This window comes from Mirounga leonina, unplaced genomic scaffold (assembly GCF_011800145.1).
Source record: "Mirounga leonina isolate KUSES-001 unplaced genomic scaffold, KU_Mleo_1.0 Mir_101595, whole genome shotgun sequence".
NCBI lineage: Eukaryota > Metazoa > Chordata > Mammalia > Carnivora > Phocidae > Mirounga > Mirounga leonina.
In genome coordinates this window covers 11,390,133-11,400,891 of record NW_023270158.1, presented here as the reverse complement: position 1 = coordinate 11,400,891, position 10,759 = coordinate 11,390,133, and the positions used below count along the sequence as shown (strand labels likewise).

The window sequence follows — 10,759 nt, the reverse complement described above, 5'->3', positions numbered from 1 at the left end:
GTATGGAAAGAATATGTTTAGTTTCATAAGAAATTGCCAGAGTGTCTTCCAAAGTGGCTGTACCATTTTGCATTCCCACGAGCCATGCGAGTTCCTCTTGCTCCAAATCTTCACCAGCATTTGGTGCTGTTAGTGTTCAGGACTCTGGCCATTCTAATAGGTGTGTGGTGGTATCTCATTATTTTAATTTGCATTCATGATGTAAAGCATCTTTTCATATGCTTATTTGCCATCTGTATATCTTCTTTGGTGAGGTGTCTGTTCAAATCTATGGCCTATTTTTTTTTTTTTATTTTTATGTAGGCTCCACGCCCAACATGGGATTTGAACTCAAGACCCTGAGATTAAGAGTCGCACGCTCTACCGACTGAGCCAGCCAGGCACCCGTCTATGGTCCATTTATTAATCGTGTTGTATGTTTTGTTTTTCCTGAGTTTTGCAAGTTCTTTGGACGTTTTGGATAACAGTCCTTTATCAAATGTCTCTTTTGCAAATATTTTTTTTAACTCTACACACTTGCCCTGGACCTAGTGCCATAGACTGAATTACCATCTACATTTGGGGGCCTGGTTGCATTGTTTCACTAACACGGGTACTACTATCAATCTCCTTTATTTCTTGCCATCTCCCACTTTCAGACAACAAACTATGAGGGCTGTCTGCCAGGGAACTTTCTGATCAAAGGAGAGGAGAACTTGTTGGGTTCATCCCTTCTCTTCTCATCCTTTGAACTCAGACATGATGCCTGGATCTGGGGCAGCAAAATACCATTAAGAGGAGACATTAAACAAAAACAAAAACAATCAAACAAAAACCCAGAACACTCTAGGTTATAGAAGAACAGAAATCTAAAAAGTGGCAAGATTTTTATGGCATTTTTGAGCAAAAAAAACCAAAAAAAAAACAAAAAACGCCTAAAACTGCCTGCCTCAAATTATTTTTATATAGGAAAAATAAACGCGTGTTTTACAAGCCACTATTAGTCATATTTTCTGCTCTGTGGTGTTAAAAACCTTCATAAGATATAAAGATATTAGATATCTTAGATATAAGATACTACCTTGACTGTGGTGAAGGTAACACGAATGTATACACATGTCCAGACTCACAAAATTGTATGTTTTAATTAGGTACGGTTTTTATATACCAATTACACCTCAATAAAGCAATGGAGGAAAGATACAAAATCCAAATCACTGCCCTGAACTCCAGAACTGAGCTGTCTACCCAGCATGTGCCTTTGGATATCTCGGAATGCCTCACACCCACGCAAGCCCAGAATGGGCATCATCACGTTCTCCCTGCAAAACTGCCTTTCCTCTGGTCTCCTCTCATTAATGCATGGCACAGAAACTTTGGTGGTTTTCTTGCTGGCTCACTCCTGCTTTCTCACTCCCACATCAAGTTCAGTAAGGACTGTTGATACTGCCTCCAAAATATCCTTGACATTTGTCTCCTCAGCCCTACTTCTGCTATCTTATTTTGGAATATTTCATTGTATTTTTTAAAATGTAAAATATAATTAATACACAGAGGAGAGCGTATAAATACATGGGCAACATAGTACTTTCTTAGGAAGCAAATACCCATCTCCCATTCCCTCCTCCAGTGTATTCTCTATGAGGTTACCACAGTAGTATTTCTATACTATGAGTAAGATTATGCCACTGCCTATTTTAATGTTTCAAAAGCTTCCCATTTGGGCTCAGAATAAAATTCAAACTCTGTAACGCTCCTTTTGATGCACTTCTTGAATCCTGCTCTGGTCAACTTCTCTTGTTCTGTCTCTGAAGGGACCTTGCCATATGCCTAGCACCTTGCACATCACCCTTTAACAAAAAGAACTTCACAGACTTGGCTTTATCTTATCTCCTCCACCAGACTCTTTCTCCACCAGGCTGGAGATATATCTCACTGACTACTCTATACCCAGTGCCTAACCCCACCTGGCCCAATATAAGCATTCATAAACTATATGGAAAATCTGAACGGGAAAATTCCAAGCTTCTTTATAATCAGATCTTCATAAATAGCTTTACACTTTAAAATTGCTTTGTTAAATATTAAGCTGATATAAGAATTCATCCCCTGGGGTGCCTGGGTGGCTCAGTCAGTTAAGCATCTTGCCTTCAGCTCAGGTCATAATCCCAGGGTCCTGGGATCGAGCCCCATGTCGAATTCTCTGCTCATCGGGGAGTCTGCTTCTCCCTCTCCCTCTGCCTGCCACTCTGCCTACTTGTGTGTGCTCTCTCTCTCTATCAAATAAGTAAAATCTTAAAAAAAAAAAAAAAAGAATTCATCCCCGTTGTACAACAAAATAATATACAAATAAATAAAGAAAAAAAAAACCCTCCTCTCCTCCTCCTCAATACTTCTCTAATTCAGAGTAACCACCTGTATCAGCCTTATGTGTAAAAAAGCAGCTTTGTGTGCATTATACCTGGATTGGCTCTGTATTAGTTTTATATTGCTGCCATAATAAATTACTACAAACTTAGTGGCTTAAAACAATACCCATGTATTAGCTCACATTTCTGCATGCATAGATTCTCTACTTAGGGCTTCCCAAGTCCAAAGTCAAGGTTTTGGCTGGCTGTGTTCTCACCTGGAGCTTAGAGTCTTCTTCCAAGCTCATTTCTGTCATTAGCAGAATTTAGTTCCTTGTGATTGTAGGACTGAGATCCCTGTTTACCTGCTGGCTGTAGACTGTGGACCATTCTCAGCTCTTCAAGGCTGCCTGCATCCCATCTCATATAGTCACTTCAACTGCAAATCAGCAGTGGTACTTTAAGTCCTTCTCATGATTCAGATATCTTTCACATCTGCCATCAGCCAGCCAAAGTTCTCAAGTGATTAGCAGATGCATCTAGATCATCTCTTTACCTTACTCAAGCGTAACTGTGCCATATGACACAACATAACTGCAGAAGTACAATTTCATCATCTTCACAGGATTTGCAGATTAGAGAATAGCTTTGCAAGTATATTAGAAATTCTGCTTATCACAGGCTCATTGGCTCACAATAGACACCATTCTCCAAGTGCCATTTTTTCCCCACTCACAAAATACCTTAGTGATATTCCCATTTTAACTGGCATATAATATTTCATATTCTACATGTAATAAGTCTATTTAATCAATTTCCTGTTGATGGGGATTTCAGTGTTGAATTTTGAATTATTACATAAAGATAGTGGTTGTTAAAGCCACAGACTCTGGCACTGCATATTACAAGTAGACTGAAGTATGTGCTCCATAGAAGAAACTTTAAGAAGATTATTTCCAACACCTAGTAAACAAAGTGAATTCTTGACTTTGGAAAAATTATCAGAAGCGTTCTTTATAGACAGAGACAAAGATAGGCAGGGAAATAGGGATACATCTATACAGAGAGAAAACACTTTAAAATGTTAAATTCTAGCATTACTGTTTTGAATTTTGATTTTCTAGTCAAGACATATGTTCAAAACTCAGAATCTCATAAACCCTTGTTATGATGTTCCTGGTAACATCTCCACAGTAGTGTCTATGAACTTCAAGGAACATTTCTTTATGTCATAGTTGTTTATGTGTCTGTCTAACCTACTGATTTACCTGAGTATAAGTATTGCCTCATTTGGTTTTATTGCCTTCACAGCTTCTTTTACCTGAAGGAGAAAATTATCATGTAGTGTTTGCAGACTGCAGTCAGATAGGTTGGTCAAATGCAAATAACAGAATTGGTATTCTCAAATTCTGTCTCTATATGGGTCCATTTGCCTGCCTATAGTAAAGTGTCTTTACTCTTCATGGCTTTTCTCTCCCTCTGTCCCAACAAGCTCTGCCACTTGCTAACTGTGGGATATTGAGAATATCTTTAAAAACTTGTTATTAAACAAATGAATGTAGGGGCACCTGGCTGGCTCAGCTGATTGAATGTCTAACTCTTGATTTCTGCTCAAGTCATGAACTCAGGGTCCTGCTCAGCAGAGAGTCTGCTTGAGATTCTCTCTCTCCCTCTGCCCCCCCCAACTTGTGTGTGCACTCTCTCTCTCTCTCTCTCTCAAATAATCTTAAAAAAAAAAAAATTAAAAAAAAGAATGTGGATTTACAGAAAAGTTGAAAAGATAGTACAGACAGTTCCTATATACCCTTCACCCAGCTTCCTCTAATCTTATCTTACATAACTATGGTACATTTATTAAAACTAAGAAATTTACAGTGGTACAATATTATTCACTCTAGACTTTATTCATTTTTTTTAAAGATTTTATTTATTTATTTGACTGAGAGAGACTCAGAGAAAGAGGGAACACAAGCAGGGGGAGTGGGAGAGGGAGAAGCAGACTCCCTGCTGAGCAGGGAGCCCGATGTGGGGCTCGATCCCAGGGCCCTGGGACCATGACCTGAGCCGAAGGCAGATGCTTAATGACTGATCCACCCAGGTGCCCCGACTTTATTCGTTTTTTTGCCAGTTTTTCCATTAATGCCTTTTCTGTTCCAGGGTCCAATTCAGGATCCCATGCTGTATTTAGTCATTGTGTCTCCTTACTATCCTTGAAAGATGTTTTTCAAACATAAATTGGGGATAATATCCATACCAACTTATAAGTTCCTTGCAAGAGGTAGGTGAGCAAGCATGGGCTACACACTTTGGACAGATTATAGCATATGATATTTGCTATGTTAGAAAAAGAGAGGTGACAAATATTCTTGTACTTGAATATTTGTGGGAATATTCATTATTTCTTCTGGATCAGAGACTTAGAAATGGAATTAAGGGATAAAAAGATAGTTACATTTTAAATTATGACTGGCACAATCAAATTCTTCTACCAAATAATACACTAATATGAATTAGAATATTAATTTTCCTATGTCCTCTCTCATAGTGGATTGTTAACAACTGTTTTTAGTCTAGCCTAGGAGATAGTTAAAAATGATGCCCCTTAGTTTTTAAAACTCAAATATCTCTGATTACTACTATAATAATGCATTCTTTTAAAAGTTTATTGGCCATCTGGGGGTGCCTGTCTGGCTCAGTCAGTAGAGCACATGACTCTTTATCTCAGGGTCATGAGTTTAAGTCCCAGGTTGGGCACAGAGCTTACTTAAAAATAAATAAATAAATAAATAAATAAATAAATAAATAAATAAATAAATAAATAAAGATTTAAGAGTTTATTGGCTATCTGCATTTTTCCTTCTGTCAACTGTCAGGTCATATCCTTTGCACATTTTTCTGTTAGGATCTGTGTTTCTTGTTGATTTGTGTGATTTGTCCTATATTCTAGAAGTTAACTCTTTATATGTCATATGCACTGCAATATTTTCTCTCAGTCTTATACTTGAATATTAACTTTAGAGTGCTTTTTAAAAACACTTTGACCATGGTAATCTTTATATAATAAAATTTACTAACATTAATTTTACTTTATGGGTTCTAGATCTAATGTTTCACTTAAGATGGTATTTCTTAAGGTATATGCTATTTTAATAACCTTATAGATATTTTAAAACAGTTACTATATTAATTGATATGGATTTTATTTTTGTATAGGATATAAAGGAAGGTGGTTTCATTATATGTATGTAAACTCCCATATATGCCATAAATTCCATCTAATTTCAATAGAATTATATATTTAAAAATTTAGGCAAATCTACTGTCATATCAGATCATCTGAAATGTTGTTCCCTTCCATTAACGCTGATTATCAGGGTAGCTACATTTTAAATTTCTATTATTATTATCAATATCCAAGGATAAACATATGAAGAAATGGAAAGAGCAAGAGAGTGAGAGAGGGAGTGCATACTGAGAGAAAAATAATCACAAAGCCCAAGCAAAAATTTGCCCATGGGCACAATTATTTTCCAGTGATATATGGGTAATAGTTCTCTGTCTCTCTCTCTCTTAAACACACACATTTACGCTCTCAGAATAACAAAATTAAGAGCTCTGATGTATGCATGTGTAATGTCACTTTTTTGTTAAGGATTTTATTTATTTATTAGAGAGAAAGAGAGAGAGAGAGAAAGAAGGCAAGAGTGGGGGGAGGAGCAGAGAGAGAGGCATAAGGACAAGCAGACTCCATGCTGAGCAAGGAGCTGGACATGGGGCTCGATCTCATGACCCTGAGATCATGACCTGAGCCAAAATCAAGAGTCGGATGCTTAACCAACTGAGCCACCCAGGCACCCCTGTAATGTCACTTTTAATCATAAAAATGTGTGTTCTGTGAATAAAATTAGTCACCTATTCATTTGGAATGTTAGAAAATTCAATGTAATTCTGATAACGGCATTAATGAAAACTGGTTTCTGATACCCAGCATCCTTTTTACTACATTAAGACTTAAAATGCAAAAAAAGCAGATTTTATGAAACCTTGATTTTATATTAAAGGCATAACAATTCACATGCGAGTATGACTGTGATGAGAAGCTACTCTTAGAGCCACCTCCACTCTACTCTGCACCCTTTTAGAAATTTTTAAAGCCTCCCTCTGGGCAGTTCCCTATGGCTTGGGTACAAACAGTACTTCTTTTGTTAGGAAAAAAGTATCCCATCTTCTGTAAGCCTCAATTCCACTCAAGGGTGCAGGGCTTAGCTAGGCAAGCATGGGCTGAATTTGTACCCCAACTCACCCCCATAGCCAGGTGACTGTATGCAGAGCAAAATGCACAACCATGTGCAGCATTTCTGATGCCTCTGACTTGAAACACTCATTAAAAGCTTCACTAATGGGCACTGGGTGGCTCAGTCGCTTAAGTGTCTGCCTTAGGCTCAGGTCATGATCCCAGGATCCTGGGATCAAGCCCCGCATCGGGCTCCCTGCTCAGTGGGGAGTCTGCTTCTGCCTCTCCCTCAGATTATGCTCTCTCTGTCTCTCTCTCTCTCTCTCAAATAAATAAAAGCTTCATTAACTCTACCAGTTTGAAGGTTGATATACTGGTAATACATAATCTCTCTCCAAATCAATATTACAGTAACAGCGTAATAACTAGTGATGAAGGGGAAAGCTCCCAGTCATCCCCTATCAAACAACCTAGAACTAAATTATCAAGATCTGATAAATTGTCACTGGTAATTGATATCGAACTCACTATTACTGCTGATAGAGATACAGCTATTTGTAAAACCAATCAAAGAAATAAATTTACCACTGTGAATATACTATCCATTAACTACACATGATTTTGCGTTTATTTCTAGCTGCATTTAAGTTCATTAGTCCTTTGGGTAGGTTCTGTAATGCCTTATTTTATGGCTCCCAAAATGATATGACCTGAGAATCACTTGGCTCAATTATGTGCATGGAACAGAAAAGTAGGAGGAGAAAGTACTCTGGGTCCACAGAAGCAGTGCCTTAAAGGGCACTAAAGGCAGAGAGAAAATTATTCATCAGAATTAGGAATTAGAGCTGGTCCTCTAAGATTTAAAGGAAAATCTCAAGGGCCTAGAAGTTCCCCTTTTGTTAACTTAATATCTTTACTGAAGCAGGATTCTAATAATCCTCTTACAGAACTGTGTCAGATGGAGCACCATGAAAAAGTAAAGACAACAACCCAACACAATCATTAGTCAGCCTTAACACTATTCTTTCAAAAGATCCCCTGAGATACACATTAGTAAATGTTTGTTGACTATGGACCTTACTGGACAGAAGAAATGTTATTTTTGCTTCCGGTTGTGACAATAAACTGCATAAAAACTGTTAATACACTAAGTAGATATTAACTTTTGATGATCACAAACCCAAAGTATATTTTGAAACAGGCTACTCTTACATATATGTAGGTATTTGTCTCTATGTATCATATAAAAATTATTCTTTTAAAACAAAACAGTACTCTTCTATTTGCTTCCTTAAAACAATCCTTTGCCATATGAGAAATAATTGGATAATTGCATTGTGTAAAGCTGAAAGCTTTTATTAAAGGATGGTTAAAATAATAAATACTCATAGAGAATACAGGCAGTCCTGTATAGAGCAGTAATGGGCCAAAGAGAAGCTGGGGTCATCTACTCCAGTACTCTTCACTAATGCAGGAACTATTTCAGGTTCCAACTTTCTCTTCTCCTGTAATCTTCTACAGCAAGGATGTAATCGGTTGTTAGTTTGAAAATTGGGTGTTTTGTTTTTTGGGTTTTGGGTTTTTTACTCTTTTCTTCTAATTTGGACCCCATCACTATATTTCTTATATAAATGAAAGATCATGAAGGGGAGTAGAATATGCCACCCCAAAATATGCCTCTTTGGCATAAAGGCTGATTATTTTTAAAAAACAGCAGACATAGGAAAAGCTCTGAAAACCAAGTAGGAGTTACCCTTCTTTAAGAGATATTTACATTTATAAGAGAAATCTCCATTTGTACAGGTATCTTACTCCCTGTACCAGAAAGAGGAGAATGACTAAATATCTAGAAACTCTTATCAGTTGATAAAGCATGGACTTAAATCTCTGTAACAACCTTACCCTTGTATACTGTACCTTTCCTGAAAACTGGCTGTCCCCTCCCCACCGCCATCAAACATGTTTTGTCTTTAGCTGAACATGATATTTAAGGTGATGGCTTGGGCCATTTTAAAGAGTTACTCAGTTTTTCCTGGGTGTCCCACATGTCTACAGGAGGTGTCCCTCACATATACAGGAAGAAGTATACATGTTATTAAACTTCTGTTTGTTTTTTTTCATGTTCATCTGTCTTTTTTATTACTGGGGGCAGGGGTCATCTCAACTAAGCATCTAGAAGGGTAGAGGGAAAATTATTTTTTCTTGCCTACAATCTTGTGAAAATTGGTAGTAAGAAACCTCACTAAAATGGAGTCAGGAGGCTTTAACAGGGGGGGATTCTCACACCCTACCACTCATCATCAATTGCAGACCTAAAAGAAAGAGACTGACCTTGTACTTGGATACTACTTTAGTATTCCAGCCCAAGGCAGAGACGCTTACCCAACCCCCCAAAACCTCAGTTAATGAAAAGCCACCATACTTCAAACTCCCAGTTTACTCCAATGGACATTGAGTTCATAACAGTCCTCCCAACTTACCCCCTTTCTCTTTAAAAACGGTACCTCTCCCTTGTTCCCCAGACTTGCCTATGGTTTTGCCACAGCTTGTCAGTTCCACATTGAAATTCTCTTTTATTCCTGAACAAACCCATCTTTTGCTGGTAAAATAACAGGCAGTTTTTATTTGGTTAAGGTTAACAATCTCTACACATATTTCTTTGTGGCCTGTGTGATGTTTGAGGCAGAACTTCAATTATCAATTACTTACTGGTCACTTCAGTAAAAATACTTACTAAGTCCGTATGTATTTCTGTTATTATTTAGTATTAAAAGATGTGTTTCCTGTATTTTTACAGTGCAGTACTAGAAGCAATTTTTTTCTAGTAAAAGCAAATTTTAATACTATACTCCTGCAGTAAGGATCGGTATTTCACTTAAGATATATATCAATGTGGAAAAACTGTCAAAAGCTGTGGGAAAATGAAACTGGGTGCCTGGCAGGTCAAGAAATGGGTTGTATTTGATGGTAAGAGTACAAATTTATTTTTATGGTGACTGAAAGCCTTGGAATTGTTTTTAGAGAAAGACCAGAAAAGGAGTAGTATTCCTAAGAATCAACCCTAAATTGTACTTGTAATATACATATATCATACTATGTAATCCTAACAATTTACTTCAAAATGGAGAAGGCATTGCCCTGATGTTACAAATAAGGAGTGGTATCAGAAACAATATATTGCCCCACATAGTACACCCAGAGTCAGAGTTGGTCTGATACCAAAATCTATCCCCTTTCCCTCCCTGTCATTTGGGATTGGTGGGGAGGATGTAGGGGATGGGAATGAAACTAAACATACAAAGAATAATACATAGAGAATACAGAATTATTCCAAGACTGTTTCTATAGATGATAGCAGGGGATGCTGAGCTCTTGAACATAGGCTATAGAGGAGAGAATGAGAGGAGAGAACAGATCCAAATAATATCTAAGAGAAAAATACCAGACACATTGGAGAACAGAGAGAAAAAAAAAATGGCATTATATTTCAGCTTTTGGGTGATGGAATGAGAGGTGATTTTTATCAAGATTTTAAACAATGCAGAAAAATGCTCCTCCCTCTCCTCCCCATCCCCACCCCCCCACTTTAGGAGGGGGAAATAATGACTTGATTAATGTTGTTTGTGTTGAATTTTCTTTTAAGGATTATTTATTGGGGTGCCTGGGTGGCTCAGTCATTAAATGTCTGCCTTCAGCTCAGGTCATGATCCCAGGGTCCTGGGATCGAGCCCCACATTGGGCTCCCTGCCCGGCGGGAAGCCTGCTTCTCCCTTTCCCACTCCCCCTGCTTGTGTTCCCTCTTTCGCTGTCTCTCTCTCTGTCAAATAAATAAATAAAATTAAATTTAAAAAAAAGAATTATTTATTTTAGAGAGCTCATGTGAAAGGGAGGGGCAGAGGGAGAGGGAGAGAGAGAGAATCTCAAGCAGACTTCGAGCTGATCGTGGAGCCCGACTTGGGGCTGGATTTCATGACCCTGGGATTATGACCTGAGCCAAAATCAAGAGTCAGATGCTTAACCAACTGAGCCACCCAGGCGCCCCTGTTTGTGTTGAATTTGAAGTGCCCATTTGATAATCAAGTAAAGACATCTACCATGAAATTGGGTAAAAGTATCTAAAGCAGGTAACAAAGGTCTAAGCCCTTATAAGGGTGGTAACTGATCACACACAGAGTGTATGTAAATTGAGATAAGAAGA

The 10,759-nt window shown here is 37.8% G+C and overlaps 1 non-coding gene across 1 annotated transcript; it reads right to left on the bottom strand.

Moving 5' to 3' along the window:
- Positions 1-309: 309 nt before the first annotated feature.
- On the bottom strand, positions 310-382 carry TRNAK-CUU. The gene has a single exon. It is a non-coding gene; the product is annotated as a tRNA-Lys (tRNA).
- Positions 383-10,759: the final 10,377 nt, after the last annotated feature.